Genomic DNA, 18,739 nt, shown 5'->3' on the forward strand with positions numbered 1-18,739 from the left:
ACAATTTCTTTACTGATAACAATTTAGAGATTAAACAGTTTTTGGGTGCATGATTTCTCCACTAGTATTAATAGATTATTAGATTTGGTATACAGTTGTGAAGCATTAAAAAAGCGGTGATACACAGCCACAATAACCATCCATGCGAACGATGTGTCAAAGATAATAGACTGGAGGGGGCACTAGAAAATGTACAACACATTATAGATAAAATATTAACAATGATGATTAAGGCATTTATTGTTGATAACATCAGTAATAACCTATAATAATCAACTACAAATACGCATTTACATTTTCCTAACAGTGATGATTAGAGATGAGCGAAATGGCCGATGCTTGTTTTGGTTCGGATTCACCAAGCTCGTCTGTGTTTGCCAAATGATTCGCTGAATGGTTTGTCGAACTAAGCAGAATCCGTTGAGTTCAATGGGAGACAAAAGGAAAGGCATAGACAACACTTTTAGGGGGGGCTCAAAAGCTACCAAAACAGCTCAAACCATTTTAACCAATTAACTTTCTAGACTATTAACATAAGAAATATTGGAGGAGTAATAGTAATAGGCCTCTTCCTTTGAGAACTCTGCCATAACAGACACGATACACCCTAGAGATGCATACTGGTGTTTCCAGATTTCCAAAAATTAGAGGCAGACAGCAGGACAGTGGCATCAATTGCCCCAGAATACCCATAGTGCCTTTTCACAGCCGTCTGTATGGGCCATGCACCATACAGGCTGTGGTCCAGCATTTACATTTTTCAAATCAAAAGGTAGGTGGGTGAGTGACAGATATAGACATCTTCCTCTGAGACCCCTGCCACTACAGACAAGAAACAATTTCAAGACTCAACTAGAAGTCTTCATATTTCCCAAAGTTAGGGGCATACACCAGGACAGTTTCACCAATTTCCCCAGAGTACCTATACAGTCTTTTCCCAGCAATTTGGTATAAGCCATGCAACACACAGGATATGACCCAGCATTCACATTTTTCAAATGAAAAGGTGACAGGTGTAGGCATCTTGCTCTGAGACCCTTGTGACTATAGGCAATACACAAGGAGACCAAGATAAGATTTAAAAGAAAAATTAGGCTTGTCATCACACAGGAGGAAGCAAAATGAGGAGGAATAGGAGAAATAGTAGGAGTTTCATACATAACGAAAAGCCAAGGTGTAAAAGTAACAGCGGTGGACACACAAAAGCACTTGTTAATAGCATCAGCAGCAAAAGAGTCTCCACCACATCAATTTATGCAGACAATTTAAATATTAATTTATTGAATCATTTTATATATATATATATATATATATATATATAAACATCACCATAAAAAAGGACACAAGCATGATCAGTGTACATTAAAAAAAAACATAAAATGGTTGCCCTAAATCTTGGAAGTGGTCGCAACAGGTAATAAAGAACAATACATATCTATTAACCTTTTTCAAAGGTAGTAAGCTGAGTGAGAAAAATGATCAACAATGTTGGCTTCTAATCAGGCACGGAGTGCACAGTGACTCCTAGTGGTCAAATTAAATAAAGCAACATGGTATGTGGATAAGTCTACTATATACCACATAGGAACTGAGATATGCTAATTAACATTGTTGATAATTTTTTTCACTCAGTTTACTACCTTTGAGAAAGATTAATAGACATGCATTGTTCTTTATTCCCTGTTGCGGCCACCTCCAAGAGTTAGGGCAACCATTTTATCAGTTTTTTTTTAATGTACACTGATCATGCTTGTGTCCTTTTTTATGGTGTTGTTTATATATGGAAAAAAATATTCAATAAATTAATATTTAAATTTTGTGCATAAATTGGTGTGGTAGAGACTCTTTTTTTTTCTCCAAGGTTTAATTCTGTTCTATAGAGTCAGCATCCAGAATGTGTGCAACAGTCTGGAAATTGGTATTGATAATTAGCTTCAGCAGAAGTAGCAACAGAAGCCACTGAAGCCACAACATAGCCGTCAAAGACTGCAATAATGCAAGATCAATGCAGCACACTGAAAATTGCAGCAGTGCCTAGTCTGCACAGTCTGCAACTCGGGTAAAAAAGTCATTGGAGATCCATGACTTATTCGTCTTGATCATACAAAATGGAGTCGAGAAGGGGTTAAAGCCGCGTAGACCTATGGAATAAAAGAAAGTTTATCTTCATCAACACGTTACATCTTCATTTCGGCTGATGCGCGGCTTTAACCCCTTCTCGACTCCATTTTGTATGCTCATCCACGTGGGGCTGCAGCAGACACCATTATCTTATGCGCATTAGTGGTTGTGACTATCACAACCCGTTCAGGTGAGTGTTAAACCTCACCGATCTCCTTGGTATTACACTATCAGCGCTCCTTATTTTCAGATTTATTTGTTCGTCTTGATGAAAGTTAGGTGGTCTACACTTTGAGGGGATATCCAGATGCACTTATCCATCAGGACACCACAAGCAACACTGAGAAAACGTTCTGAGAGAATGCTGGCTTTCAACCACTGAGGACTTCAGTTCTTTTAAACAATTGTTTTGCTGGTTGCCGGGCATTACAAAACCTGCAAGTTGTGACTAACGAGCTGAGACTATTCTTCCATTTTTGAAGCCCAAAATGCAAATGGTCTGACCCAACCCTGATGGCATCGATATTGAGCTTGAGATACTCCTGCACCATCTTCTCCAGTCATTTACTATGTGCCAGACTTGTACTCAGTTCTGCTGGTGCATGGGATGGTGTAAAAAATGTGTTCTACAAGTTGCAGAAATTACTTCTGCCACTGAAACAGTTGCTGCTGTTAATGTTTCTATGATGACGACTCAATGTTCCCGGTGTTTGATGTGAAGAACTGCGATGCACACTGGGTGCTTCACAGCTGTCATGGGGAAAAGCACTTATAAGGATGTGTACAAGCTTGCTTCTATACTATAGTATGCACACATCCCTTTCCAAGGAGTCCCAACCAAGTAGTCTGCACAATTCCAAATCCTAACAATTCTGCAATCATGTTGCAAATAGTGCAGCAAGAAGGTGCTCATGGGTCTGGCGCTTCCGTGAGGTCCAAGTCCATATTGTGTTGGTGGCAGGTTCCTCGGTCCCCTTCCAACAACCATAGAAAATGGAGACGGAATCAATATCTTCTTCAACCCCTGACTGTTGCGCTCCCAACAGCTCTTCCTCCTTGCCCTCCTCCATTTTTTCCTGGGCTTCTATACTTATGACACGCCTGCCCCAGGGTCTTAGGTGATACTCGGAACCTGGCTGGACTACTTCGGGGATGTCAGTGGTGGCGGGGCCTGACTCCGAGACCCTGGCAGTGTCTTTTAAGAAAGGGAAATGATGATTATATTTACAATTGAATAAAGTTTGTGACGCCACCTGTGGTTTTGCGGCTATATAGGCCGCCACTGCACTGCGTGTTTCCCAGGGCAGATGGTGATGGTGCAGCTGAGGTATTATTGCTCCCCACAGGTGGAGTGGGACCCCGGGACCTTTGGAAAAGGATGGAGATTTCACACACACAGGGAGACAGCTTACCACACAAGTCTTGATATCGGTCTCTTAAAGGCCACTGAGATGTGTCTCCCCATGTTCAGGCAAACACAGTCTGTAGTGAGAGCAGGACCTTGGATAGCAATAACTTTCACACACAGGCCGGGTCTTTCTTTCTGTACCTTTACTTATGTTAGCAGGGTTATCTCCAGGGTACAGTCAGGGTGGTCAGGTGGCAGTTGGGATTTCCACATCTGTGAGTTTCTAAGGCCTCCTTATTGCTGTGTGTCTAAGTCCTGGGCTGTTTCAAACCTGGCCCTGAACTCTCCTATGTCTCTCACTTGTATAGCAGGCATAATGAACCGTTCTGCTGCCCACCACTAACTCCGCTGTGGTCCCTGACTCTGTTAATGGCTATGCTACAAGTGTTGCTGTGCTGGTAAACTGAAGCCCCCCTCACCTTCCAGACTTTTCTGCTGAGCCTGACTAAACCCGAGCAGACTCGAACTCCAGTGTCCAGTTTGCTTCTTTTGGGGTGTACCGAACTGGTACCTTCCGCCTTTCTCTGTCTCTTCTTGCCTCCGACCCTCACTCAGGATCCCTCACACTGCTAGGCTTTTTCCCCTGGTACTGGCCCAACACAGCACCATTTTCAGGTTGCTTCGTCCATCAGTCCTGCACTGGACTCAACCGGTTTAAATTGCCTTTCTCAGCCGCCAGCATTTGAATTTCTAGGAGACTTTAACTGATATCAGGCAGTACTCCTGATCTCAGTTAAGTAGAGCTTCCCCTTCAGTCCCGGGCTGGAAAGTGTTGTATGTGAGTACTTCCAATGGGGAAATCGCTTTCTGCACCAACCAGATATTACTGTGGCTACATAACCGCAGGGTGCCACACTTACACTAACAATTTGTCTGGTACCATGAACCCACCTTGATCTCTGTACTCCACCCTCCCTTGCCACCTGAATGTGCAACAACAGTAAGAACTTTAGAGATATTAGCATCCACTCTGCATTCTCCTCTGCTTCCTCCTCTTCCTCTAGGGCCACCACCTCATCTAGCAGGCTATTTAAACTGTAGATGACCGGAATAGTCATAGTAATGATCAGCGCTAACCATCTTAGTAGCCGTTTGAAAAATGTGCAGAAGGGTGCAGAGGTCCCTCATGTGTGCCCACTCCACAATCGCGATTTGCCCCATGCCCGAACTGTGTTGGCCCGATCTATGTGTCATTACATACTGCACCAGGGCTCATTGCTGCTTCCACACTAGCTGCAACATGTGCAGAGTGGAATTCCACCATGTCTGCCTATTGCATTTCAACCAGTTAACTAGTAGGCTGAAATATCTCTGTAGCTTTTTGTTGATGAGCTGTGGGGTGCGAACAGCGGAAATAATCACATAGTGACCATGCCTTCTGCAGCAGTGCATCCAGACCAGGATAGTGGCCTAGCAATTACTGTATAACAAGGTTGAGGATGTGATCCATGCAAGGCACATGTGTGAGGTGTCCCTAGCCTAAAGCCACCATCATGTTCACACCATAATTGTACACTGCCTTCCCTGGCTTCAGGTTCAGTGGAGACAGCATTGCTGAAACTCGGCCTCGATAGCTGTCTACAACTTTGCAGCTGGTTGACTGCTTTCTCCAATGCATTTTAATTATATACGGCATAATTGTGGTGAGCCCTGGCTGCGCTGTATGGAGGTGGGGGGAATACTCTGCACTGTTAGAATGCATGTCATAAAAAAGGAACAGTACAGGGTGCAGGTGGCAGCCCCACAGGAGGTGGAAGAGGTAGAGGCAGTGGGGGAAGTGGTATATACAGAGGTTTGTCCCGCAATTCTAGGGGATTTCAATACTGGTGGAGCAGCGCTTTACCCCCCCCCCAGCCACCTAGCCATTAGAGTCTGGATCTCCTTCCCTGATGAAGCAACAGATAACTTAGCAAAACGTATCTTGGTGATCTCCAGGTCCTCTTGGGGATATCTGTGACTGATTGGAACTGTGCCTGTATACCATCCCGCACTAGACACTTTAGGTAATATACACATTCTGCCTCATTTAGTTATTTATAGTGCTGCGCAGTGATGAGTTGTGGTCAGGTATTTTTTACCACCCATTTTTTACCATCTGCGTTACACTCTTTACATACCCCATATTCAGTCAAACCCCCTTCTTGTTTGATTTTAATAAATTGTATTTTTATTGATTGTCCTGTTTATGATCCAATTATTGTTCAATAAAATTATGTTATGTTGCACATAATACTCTTGTTCTCTTGTTCAATTACTGTTCTCCGAGAAGTGTATAGCAATGGTCTTGCCTTACTTGGCACACCTATTGCTATTATGTTTTCCATCACTTTGAGAATTTTCATATTGACCATGTCTCATTTCCAGAGCCCGTGAAGTACCAAAACAGTAGAAACCCATTTTGAAAACTAGACCTATGAAGTAATTCATCTAATGTGTGTTCAGCATTTTGAGCTCATTCTGACGTTACTTTTTCACCAAGATGTTTTTTTAGCTTCAAATTTATAACTTACACAGTAGATAATAGGAGAAAATGGATCACAAGTTTTTACTCAATTTCTACTTAACATGATGATATCTCATATGTGGTTAAAAAGTACTGTTTGGGCACATGGAAGTGCTTGGAAAGAAAAAAGCTCTATTTTATTTTCGGAGCGCTTCTTTTGCTAAAATAGATTTTAAATGCCATGTCACATTTACAAACCCCCTTTTAAAACAGCAAAAGACCATCACAAGTGAACACATTTTGGAAACTAGACCTTTCAAGGAATTCAACTGTGGGTGTACTGAGCATTGTAAACTTACACATGTGTCACAAAACTTTCTAACATTTAAATGTGAAAAAAAAAAAAAATTCCATTAATTACTGTATTAATATCAAATTTATAACTTCCATAAAGAGTAATCAGAGAAAATGGAAAGTACTGTTTTTTTATGCAATGTCTCACAAACATAGCGATATCCCATATGTAGTTTGTAATTAGTCATGGAATTATTTTCCAAATGTGGCAATACCCTTTATGAGGTTGCACACTACCTTTTGATCACATGGCAGAGATCACTTGGAAAGGAGCAAGTTACCTTGCTTTTAGAATGTTTGTTTATTCCATTTAAGTAGATTGTAGGCTCCGTTAACTGAGCCCCTGAGGTGCCAAAACCACTGAAATCCCTACAAGTGACCCCATATTGGATGATTCACTGTGTAAGGAATTCAATAGATTTATAGTGATTATTTTGAACCCCCAAGTGCTTTATATAATTTTATAATATTTGGACGGGGAAATATAATATTTTAGTGAGAAAAATATAAGTTTTTCATTACTTGCAAATTTATCTGTTACACAATGGATAAAGGGTAAAATTAGATCCCAAAATGTATTACACAATTTCTCGTGAACATTGGCTTTTCTCATTTGTTATCAGAAACTACTATTTATCCACACATTGGGGCTGAATATGAAGGAGAGCTATTTGGCTTTCGGAGCACAGATATCGCTAGAATAGTTTCCGGGTAACATTTGCAGAGCCATCAAAGGTGGACAGTAGAAAAAAAAACCTTAACCCCATTTTCATTATTGCACTTTTTAATTAGTTTATTGACAATGGTAGTATTATTTTCCCCCCTTTTTTTCAATTTGTAACCCTCACGCCATTTATTTATGGAGTTTTACAAAATATTCCAATTTAGTACACACATATTGTGCTTTGCTTCGGCTTCTGGAGACATGCACCTTGTAAATTGTTAAATGAGCTTTCCCCGCTAAAGTATTGCCAATCATGCTGTCACTTACTGAGGTTCAAGCATGGCAGGGCTCCGAAGTAAGGGGGTATTTTGATTTGGGAGCACGGATTTCACTGGATTTTATTTGAAAGAGTGGGAGCTATGTCGCTTGTGTAGAGACTTTGTTCTACTAGTAAGGTGGGAACCCCCTATATCTGCAGTAATACATTGGGGGCCTGAGTAGGATGGTTTTGAAAAGGATAAGTTAGAGTTTTAATTAATTTATTTTTGTATTGCTTTCAGTATAAGTCTAGGATATTTTTTTTTTGTTATAAGTTGAGCATATAAGTCATGGTTTTGCATGTAACTCCCACAAAACAATGATTGAGATAAAACTCCTAACAGAACCACTCAGTATAATGAGGCAGACGTAGTCACTTTGGACTCTGTTTGGCATCTATAAAAGTGGCATCCACCTTTTTAGCTGTGCTCAGTACTGTGGTCATCCACACTTGTGTGCTAAAGGATGCCTAAAATGATTGGACACCATCAGAACAGGCACTATATGAGGTCCAAAGTGATTCCATCTGATTCACTATAATGGTTTTGTTGGGGGTATTGCTTGAATCATTGATTTTGCAAATTTACATAGAAGTTTCAACGTAAGCATTCAGTGGGGAGCACAGGAGAAAAGTGAGCTGAGCATTATTCAAATTTTTGAGAGGTACAATAAGCAAATAAAAAAAACAGTATAAGAATAGTTTGGGGGGACTTAAATCATTTTTCTTTCGATTTAGTGATCATATGGCTTTATTTTTCGGGTCAGTGCGATTACAGTGCTATCTGATTTATATATTTTGGAGTTTTCCTACTATCATACACTAAAAATGATTTTTTATATTTTTTTTGCATCATATACCTAAAGTTATAAAGTTCATACTGTTTTGCTAACTGAACTGTGTGATAGCTTACATTTTTGTGAGGTAAGTTCAAGATTACCATTTTGGGTGATATAATATTTTTTGGTCATCTTTATTGAAATTTTTCAGTTTCAGAGTGAATAAAAAACAGCAATTCAGTTATTTTGTATGTATTTTTTGTACGGTTCATCATGGGATAAAATTGATTTATTCTACGGATCCAGTACGATTATATCGACATAAGATATATACAGTGTTATTATTGTTTTGCTACTTTAGCATCCCAAATTTTTTTTTACTTAAATTAATTTGTTTTCGCATCACTATATTTCAGAGCTGTAACATTTTTTTTTTTTTCTGAATGAGCCCTTAGAACTTGATTTTTGTAGCAATTTAGCAGTTTAATTTATACAATTTGTTTGTGTGTCAGTATAATGAATAAGCTACATTTTTTAAGTGTTTTTTATTAGATTTTGTTTTATGGTATTCACTGTATGGAATAAATAATTTGACTGTTTTATAGTTTGGTTTATTCAAGTGTTTGTGTTACCAATTATGTATACTTTTTTGTTATTTTGTTTTAAAACAAAAGCTGCATTTTTAATAGGAAAAAACAAGAAAGCCAGCTAAACTCAAAATGTCATGTATTATAAGATGTGCACTGCACTAAAAATTCCAAACTGTACTATTAAAAATATGAGATTTTCGGCAAAAAAAATGCAATTTCTTGAGTTACCCCGCCACGGCAAAGCACATCTCTTTGGGGCAGTCGTTCTCTAAAATATTTTGTATTTAAAATGTGTCATACGGCCTCACATATAAAAAACTAGAACTGTGTATAGCAGCACTTACCTGGTGCTTTTCAATCCTATACCCATAACTGAATCATGGCTGTGGGTGGGACAGGCCCAAGCATTTTTAATAGGAAAAATATTTTTTTCTGAGCTTTTTTTCATGTATTTTTTACATGTCTTATTTAACTACTTTTGCTTTATTATTTAGTTTTAGTATGGGACATGAATCATTTTCATTTTGATCATTGGTCTCATACACTGCAGTACAGGGGCAGACACTGACAACTTGAAGCCCATGAGCAAAAAATGTGTTTGTGACCCTCTTCTTTTACAGCAGCAAAGCTACAAATTATATATACTGCTGGAGATCATATATTAAATAGTATTCTTTCATTATATGTATTTCAGTCCCTTTTTAAATATTGCCTTATCCCTTAAGGCCCCGTTACACACGTCGATTTATCGTGCGATCGAATGTGCGATCGCACCCGCCCCTCTCGTTTGTGTGTCACGGGTAGAGTTGAGCGCGGTTCGCGGTTCGAAGTTCTCCAGTTCGCGGCTCGAGTGATTTTGGGGGCTGTTCTAGATCGAACTAGAACTCGAGCTTTTTGCTAAAGCTTGATAGTTCTAGATACATTCGAGAACGGTTCTAGCAGCAAAAAAAACAGCTAATTCCTAGCTGGCTTTCCGCTGTAATAGTGTAAGTCACTCTGTGACTCACACTATTATGAAATTTCAGTGTATAGTGTGCGGGAACAGCGTCTTCAGATCACTGCTGTATGGATAATCGCCATTTTTCTTTTTTTTTCCCTTGTCTTCCTTCCCTAAGCGCGCGCGTGTAGTGGGGCGGGCCAGCATGTCAGCCAATCCCAGAAACACACACAGCTAAGTGGACTTTTAGCCAGAGAAGCAATGGCATGTGTGATAGGATGTCCATGTCACATGTCCCTGCATTATAAAACCGGACATTTTCCTCCAGCACGCCATTATCTGCCTTCTGCATCCTTGGTGTCAGACATCACTGGCGCAGCTCCTATCGCCGATACTGCTGTATACGCTCCATACACAGCGCTGGACAGCTTAGGGATAGCACTTTCTATCAGTCCTTTTAAGGGCTCATACCGGCAGGGTCAGAGCCATAGGTGACAGAGTTTAAAACAGAGTTTAACAGCTACACAAGATGACAGCGTCTGTGTAGCTAAGGTCAGGGATTTCCTCGCTGCATTTCCCCATTAGGAGGGATAGAAAGGCAGGCTTCCTTTCCTCTACCCAGAGACCCACAACCCTGCCACTGTACCCTCCTGCCCTTTGCACACTCCAACTCATTGTTACTAAGCCATTATACTAGCAAACACTGAGTGAACTTAGTGGCATCCTAAACGTGGCTGTTGGACTTATGTATTGCCCCAGTAGTGCAAAGATATTTGCAGCACATCTGCCTGCATTGCACATTCCAACTCATTGTTACTAAGCCATTATACTAGCAAACACTGAGTGAACTTAGTGGCATCATAAAAGTGGCTGTTGGACTTCTGTATTGTCCCACTAGTGCAAAGATATTTGCAGCACGTCTGCCTGCATTGCACACTCCAACTCATTGTTACTAAGCCATTATACTAGCAAACACTGAGTGAACTTAGTGGCATCCTAAACGTGACTGTTGGACTGCTGTATTGCCCCGGTAGTGCAAAGATATTTACAGCACGTCTGCCTGCATTGCACACTCCAACTTATTGTTACTAAGCCATTATACTAGCAAACACTGAGTGAACTTAGTGGCATCATAAAAGTGGCTGTTGGACTTCTGTATTGTCCCACTAGTGCAACGATATTTGCAGCACGTCTGCCTGCATTGCACACTCAAACTCATTGTTACTAAGCCATTATACTAGCAAACACTGAGTGAACTTAGTGGCATCATAAAAGTGGCTGTTGGACTAATGTATTGTCCCACTAGTGCAAAGATATTTGCAGCACGTCTGCCTGCATTGCACACTCCAACTCATTGTTACTAAGCCATTATACTAGCAAACACTGAGTGAACTTAGTGGCATCCTAAACGTGGCTGTTGGACTGCTGTATTGCCCCAGTAGTGCAAAGATATTTACAGCACGTCTGCCTGCATTGCACACTCCAACTCATTGTTACTAAGCCATTATACTAGCAAACACTGAGTGAACTTAGTGGCATCATATAAGTGGCAGTTGGACTTCTGTATTGTCCCACTAGTGCAAAGAAATTTGCAGCACGTCTGCCTGCATTGCACACTCCAACTCATAGTTACTAAGCCATTATACTAGCAAACACTGAGTGAACTTAGTGGCATCCAAAACGTGGCTGTTGGACTTCTGTATTGTCCCACTAGTGCAAAGATATTTGCAGCACGTCTGCCTGCATTGCACACTCAAACTCATTGTTACTAAGCCATTATACTAGCAGTTTATGCTGCCAGTTTAAGGGCCGTAGTTGCATTGTCAGGGAAAATTATTCTTTATTATTCTGCTGTTAATAAAGCTAGATCACCGCTGCAATCTTCACCACCTCTCAATTTTTACTACCACTTTTTAAGTGCACAATCTTGTCGCAATCAACATGAGTGGCAAAATGACAGATGCTGGTGGAAAGGGGAAGAGGCGTGTTGGAAAAGGAAAGAAAGGGTTTGTCCGTGGGGAAGGTGGCAAAGATCCATTAATATCTGCTGAAGATAGACCATCTACCAGCAAAAGTAAGATGTCTACTACTTACCGTGGACAATCCGATGTGCTCCCTTTTTTACGGACACGAACAACTGGAACAAAGGTAGATAATGGCCAAAAAAGGAAAATGCTTGAATGGATCTCAAGTGGTCCAACAAGTGCCCTCTCAGCCACCTCAACTACCGCATCCAAAAAACCCCAGTCCTCTGAGTTGTCATCCCAATCAAACTTGCTTTCTCCCAGCTCTGAAGTCTCCATCAGCTCTGCACAGTATGGTGGAACTGAGATGGCTGAGTCTGCAGAGCTGTTCAGTCACACTATAGCCTGGGAATCAGAGGTCTGCTCCCAAGCTACAGTGAGTACAGACCAGGAAATGGTCTGCAGTGATGCCCAGAACCTTTGTGACTCTGATTCAGGCCGTGAGGACCAAGTTTCTGAGCATAATGTTGACCCTTTTTCACAAACTGTAACGCCTGTTGTTATAGACAATGAGGAACATACTGATGACGATGAGACGCAGATACCAGATTGGGATCACAACTTAAATATTCGGTCAGGGCAAGAACAGGCTCGGTCTGAGGGTGAGGGGAGTGCAAACACAACAATTGATAAGGAAGTTCTAGATCCCACCTACTGTCAACTAGAGATGAGCGAACCGGTCGCGGTTCGGCTCGAGGTTGGTTCGCCGAACGGACCTCCCGTTCGAGTTCGGTTCGTCGAACGTTCGACGAACCGAACTCGAACTGCATAGGAAACAATGGCAGGCAATCACAAACACAGAAAAACACCTAGAAAACACCCTTAAAGGTGTCCAAAAGGTCACAAACAACTCACAACACATGGGAAAGTGACAAGGACATATACTCATGCGAAAACAAAAGAGCTGGACAAGGAAAAAGAGGAGGACACACAGATATATGAGTATATGCAAGGAAACATCGATTCCATTATTGTGCAACTTGAGCCCTGCTCATTCTTGGCTTCCAATCTTGATAAATTGCCTGAGCTCGCCACGTACGTCTTGGGGATCTTGTCGTGTCCTGCAGCCAGCGTTCTCTCGGAACCTGTCTTCAGTGCTGCTGTGGGTCTGCTGGCAGATAAGCACACGTGTCTGTCCACTGACAATGTGGACATGGCTCTCAGAGGACTTTTCTTCCCCTGGGTCAGCCAGGGGACGGGAAAGGCACGCGTATTTTTGAGAGTGCTTCATGCAAAGCATCTTTTTCTTTTTCAAAAGGGGGCTCAACCGATGCCAGTCAAGTGGGGTGTGTGTGGCCCAGTGAGTGGCAACGAGGGAGACTGTGGTTGGAGTCCCCTCGCTGTGTTTCTAAAAGAACCAAGATGAACAAGTCATGGCTCTCAGAGGACTTTTCTTCCCCGGGGTCAGCCAGGGGACGGGAAAGGCACGCGTATTTTTGAGAGTGCTTCATGCAAAGCATCTTTTTCTTTTTCAAAAGGGGGCTCAACCGATGCCAGTCAAGTGGGGTGTGTGTGGCCCAGTGAGTGGCAACGAGGGAGACTGTGGTTGGAGTCCCCTCGCTGTGTTTCTAAAAGAACCAAGATGAACAAGTCATGGCTCTCAGAGGACTTTTCTTCCCCGGGGTCAGCCAGGGGACGGGAAAGGCACGCGTATTTTTGAGAGTGCTTCATGCAAAGCATCTTTTTCTTTTTCAAAAGGGGGCTCAACTGATGCCAGTCAAGTCGGGTGTGTGTGGCCCAGTGAGTGGCAACGAGGGAGACTGTGGTTGGAGTCCCCTCGCTGTGTTTCTAAAAGAACCAAGATGAACAAGTCATGGCTCTCAGAGGACTTTTCTTCCCCGGGGTCAGCCAGGGGACGGGAAAGGCACGCGTATTTTTGAGAGTGCTTCATGCAAAGCATCTTTTTCTTTTTCAAAAGGGGGCTCAACCGATGCCAGTCAAGTGGGGTGTGTGTGGCCCAGTGAGTGGCAACGAGGGAGACTGTGGTTGGAGTCCCCTCGCTGTGTTTCTAAAAGAACCAAGATGAACAAGTCATGGCTCTCAGAGGACTTTTCTTCCCCGGGGTCAGCCAGGGGACGGGAAAGGCACGCGTATTTTTGAGAGTGCTTCATGCAAAGCATCTTTTTCTTTTTCAAAAGGGGGCTCAACCGATGCCAGTCAAGTGGGGTGTGTGTGGCCCAGTGAGTGGCAACGAGGGAGACTGTGGTTGGAGTCCCCTCGCTGTGTTTCTAAAAGAACCAAGATGAACAAGTCATGGCTCTCAGAGGACTTTTCTTCCCCGGGGTCAGCCAGGGGACGGGAAAGGCACGCGTATTTTTGAGAGTGCTTCATGCAAAGCATCTTTTTCAAAAGGGGGCTCAACCGATGCCAGTCAAGTGGGGTGTGTGTGGCCCAGTGAGTGGCAACGAGGGAGACTGTGGTTGGAGTCCCCTCGCTGTGTTTCTAAAAGAACCAAGATGAACAAGTCATGGCTCTCAGAGGACTTTTCTTCCCCGGGGTCAGCCAGGGGACGGGAAAGGCACGCGTATTTTTGAGAGTGCTTCATGCAAAGCATCTTTTTCTTTTTCAAAAGGGGGCTCAACCGATGCCAGTCAAGTGGGGTGTGTGTGGCCCAGTGAGTGGCAACGAGGGAGACTGTGGTTGGAGTCCCCTCGCTGTGTTTCTTAAAGAACCAAGATGAACAAGTCATGGCTCTCAGAGGACTTTTCTTCCCCGGGGTCAGCCAGGGGACGGGAAAGGCACGCGTATTTTTGAGAGTGCTTCATGCAAAGCATCTTTTTCTTTTTCAAAAGGGGGCTCAACCGATGCCAGTCAAGTGGGGTGTGTGTGGCCCAGTGAGTGGCAACGAGGGAGACTGTGGTTGGAGTCCCCTCGCTGTGTTTCTAAAAGAACCAAGATGAACAAGTCATGGCTCTCAGAGGACTTTTCTTCCCCGGGGTCAGCCAGGGGACGGGAAAGGCACGCGTATTTTTGAGAGTGCTTCATGCAAAGCATCTTTTTCTTTTTCAAAAGGGGGCTCAACCGATGCCAGTCAAGTGGGGTGTGTGTGGCCCAGTGAGTGGCAACGAGGGAGACTGTGGTTGGAGTCCCCTCGCTGTGTTTCTAAAAGAACCAAGATGAACAAGTCATGGCTCTCAGAGGACTTTTCTTCCCCGGGGTCAGCCAGGGGACGGGAAAGGCACGCGTATTTTTGAGAGTGCTTCATGCAAAGCATCTTTTTCAAAAGGGGGCTCAACCGATGCCAGTCAAGTGGGGTGTGTGTGGCCCAGTGAGTGGCAACGAGGGAGACTGTGGTTGGACTCCCCTCGCTGTGTTTCTAAAAGAACCAAGATGAACAAGTCATGGCTCTCAGAGGACTTTTCTTCCCCGGGGTCAGCCAGGGGACGGGAAAGGCACGCGTATTTTTGAGAGTGCTTCATGCAAAGCATCTTTTTCTTTTTCAAAAGGGGGCTCAACCGATGCCAGTCAAGTGGGGTGTGTGTGGCCCAGTGAGTGGCAACGAGGGAGACTGTGGTTGGAGTCCCCTCGCTGTGTTTCTAAAAGAACCAAGATGAACAAGTCATGGCTCTCAGAGGACTTTTCTTCCCCGGGGTCAGCCAGGGGACGGGAAAGGCACGCGTATTTTTGAGAGTGCTTCATGCAAAGCATCTTTTTCTTTTTCAAAAGGGGGCTCAACCGATGCCAGTCAAGTGGGGTGTGTGTGGCCCAGAGAGTGGCAACGAGGGAGACTGTGGTTGGAGTCCCCTCGCTGTGTTATATATGCTTTTAGAAGGGCATGACATGGCTTGGAGGTTGACTTTCATAAAATGCAAACTGTTGGCTACCAAAATGCTGCCTTTCCAACAACTGTGGTTATAGGCAATGAGGAACATACTGATGAAGATGAGACGCAGATACCCGATTGGGATGACAACTTAAATATTCGGTCAGGGCAAGAAGAAACTCGGTCTGAGGGGGAGGGGAGTGCAAACACAACAATTGATGATGAAGTTCTAGATCCCACCTACTGTCAACCCACAGTCAGACACTCGAGGAGGTCAATAGAGGCGGTGGAGGAGGATGCAACCGACGTCGAAGTAACCTGGCGCCTTCCTGGACACAGTCGGAGCACTGGTAGCACGTCTACAACTGCATCCTCAGCCACCACTCTGCCTCTGAGCATTATTCGGGGTGGATCAACAGGTCGCATGGCCTCTAAGCCTTGCCTAGCCTGGTCCTTTTTTGACATAAAAAAAGATCGGCCAAATTATGTGATCTGTAACATTTGCCATGGTTATCTTAGTAGAGGTCAAAACCTCAGCAGTTTGACAACTTCTTCCATGAATCGTCACATGAATAAATATCATATGGCCTGGTGGGAAGCTCACCGTGCTGCAATGCGGCCTAGTGGAGCCAACCATCCACCGCCTGCCCCTTCCAGGGCATCCGCGCGCTCGTCATCTTCTAGGACTGTGGGGACAGCTGTCACACCTGTATTTCCACCCACAACTTCCACCACTGTAACCGCAACAGGCAGTTTGCTTGGTAGGTCGTCAGTTGGTTTGGAAGGGGAAACAAGTGAGTGTGTACAGCTCTCTCAGACATCGATAGCACCAACTTTGGATGAAGGCAACATCATGTCTCCGCCTGCACTTTCCTCCCAAAGCTGCATTTTTCCAGGGACACCCTACTCAACACCGTCTACACACAGCAGCCAGATCTCTGTCCCTCAGATGTGGTCAAATAAAAGGCCACTTCCTTCGACCCATGACAAAGCGAAGAGGTTGACTCTATCCCTCTGTAAGCTGTTGGCTACAGAAATGCTGCCTTTCCGCCTAGTGGACACACAGGATTTTAGAGACCTTATATCTGTCGCTGTGCCCCAGTACCAGATGCCTAGTCGCCACTACTTCTCTAAGAAAGGTGTGCCCGCGCTACACCAGCATGTCGCACACAATATCACCGCTTCCTTGAGAAACTCTGTGTGTGAACGGGTGAATTTCACCACCGATACTTGGACCAGTAAGCATGGACAGGGACGTTACATGTCGCTGACTGGGCACTGGGTAACTATGGTGATAGATGGTGAAGGGTCTGCTGCACAAGTCTTGCTGTCCCCACGACTTGTGTGTCAATCCTCTGTCTGTCCAAGTTCCGCCACTGCTTCTGCATCCTCCACCTCATCTGGGTCCTCCACCTCCGCCCCAAGCCTGCCTGGTCAGGCCACCAGCGTTCTCACTGCGCAGAAGGAATGACGCACCCCTCATTACTATGCTGGCAGCAGAGCGCAACGGCATCAGGCGGTCTTTAGCTTGACATGTCTTGGGAATAAGAGTCACACAGCTGAGGAGTTGTGGTCAGCTCTGCGGTCCGAGTTTAATAAATGGTTGTCTCCACTCAACCTGCAGCCTGGTAAGGCCGTGTGCGACAATGCTGCAAACCTGGGTGCGGCCCTTCGCCTGGGCAAGGTGACACACGTGCCTTGTATGGCTCACGTGTTGAACCTTGTTGTCCAGCAATTTTTAACACACTATCCCGGCCTAGATGGCCTTCTTACCAGGGCACGGAAACTGTCTGCAGTGCTCACTTCCGCCGTTCAACCGCCGCAGCTGAGCGACTTGCATCGCTCCAGAAGTCTTTCGGCCTGCCGGATCATCGCCTGAAATGCGATGTGGCGACACGCTGGAATTCAACTCTCCACATGTTACAGCGACTGTGGCAGCACCGCAGAGCCCTGGTGCAATACGTCATGACGTATAGCCTGGGCCAACGAGATGCAGAGGTGGGGCAGATCACCCTGATGGAGTGATCTCAGATCAAGGACCTATGCACCCTTCTGCACAGTTTCGACATGGCGACGAATATGTTTAGCGCTGACAATGCCATTATCAGCATGACGATTACAGTCATTTACATGCTGGAGCACACGCTAAACACTATTCGGAGTCAGGGGGTGGGACAACAGGAAGGGGAGGAACTACAGGAGGATTCATATGCGCAAGACACAACAACATCACCAAGGTCCAGACGTTCATCATCACCAACGCGGCAGGCATGGGACCATGGGGGACAGGGATCAACAAGGGCGCATGGTAGCAGGCGAGATGTTGAGGAAGGTGCAGGAGGACATGAAGATATGGAGGACGAACTGTCCATGGACATGGAAGACTCAGCAGATGAGGGGGACCTTGGTCAAATTTAAGTTGAAAGAGGTTGGGGGGAGATGACAGAGGAAGAAAGAACGGTTAGCACCTCTATGCGACAAACACAGCGTGGACTTGGTCCGCATGGCTGCGCAAGACACATGAGTGCCTTCTTGTTGCACTACCTCCAACATGACCCTCGTATTGTCAAAATTAGAAGTGATGATGACTACTGGCTTGCCACACTATTAGATCCCCGGGACAAGTCCAAATTTTGTGACATAATTCCACCCATAGAAAGGGACGCACGTATGCAGGAGTATCAGCAGAAGCTGTTACTCGATCTTAGCTCGGCTTTTCCACCAAACAACCGTGCAGGTGCAGGGAGTGATTCTCCCAGTTGTAACTTGACAAACATGGGACGGCCTCGTCATCTTCAACAGTCTACCCGTACCAGTAGGACCGTATCTGGTGCTGGTAACAGCAATTTTATGGAATCTTTTCATAATTTTTTTAGACCCTCCTTTGCAAGGCCACCAGAGACATCAAGTGTGTCACATAGTCAACGGATGGAGAGGATGATACAGGAGTATCTCCAAATGAACATCGATGCAATGACTTTGCAAATGGAGCCTTGCTCCTTTTGTGCTTCAAATCTAGAAAAATGTCAAGAGCTCTCCAGTTACGCCTTGAAGATTTTGTCGTGTCCAGCTGCCAGCGTTGTCTCTGAACGTGTCTTCAGTGCTGCTGGGTGTGTGCTGACAGATAAGCGCACGCGTCTGTCCAGTGACAATGTGGACAGACTGACGTTCATCAAAATGAACAAGTCATGGATCCAGAAGGAATTTACTACCCCTGTGTCATCCTGGGGAGAGTAAATGCTTGTGGATTTGGAATGTGCTTGATGCAAATCAAAACATCCTGTTTGCAACTAGGGCACAAGTCCTGCCACTGATGGGGTGTCTGTGTGCCCAATTTGGG

The sequence above is a fragment of the Anomaloglossus baeobatrachus genome, chromosome 2, assembly GCF_048569485.1.
Source record: "Anomaloglossus baeobatrachus isolate aAnoBae1 chromosome 2, aAnoBae1.hap1, whole genome shotgun sequence".
In the NCBI taxonomy this organism is placed as follows: domain Eukaryota; kingdom Metazoa; phylum Chordata; class Amphibia; order Anura; family Aromobatidae; genus Anomaloglossus; species Anomaloglossus baeobatrachus.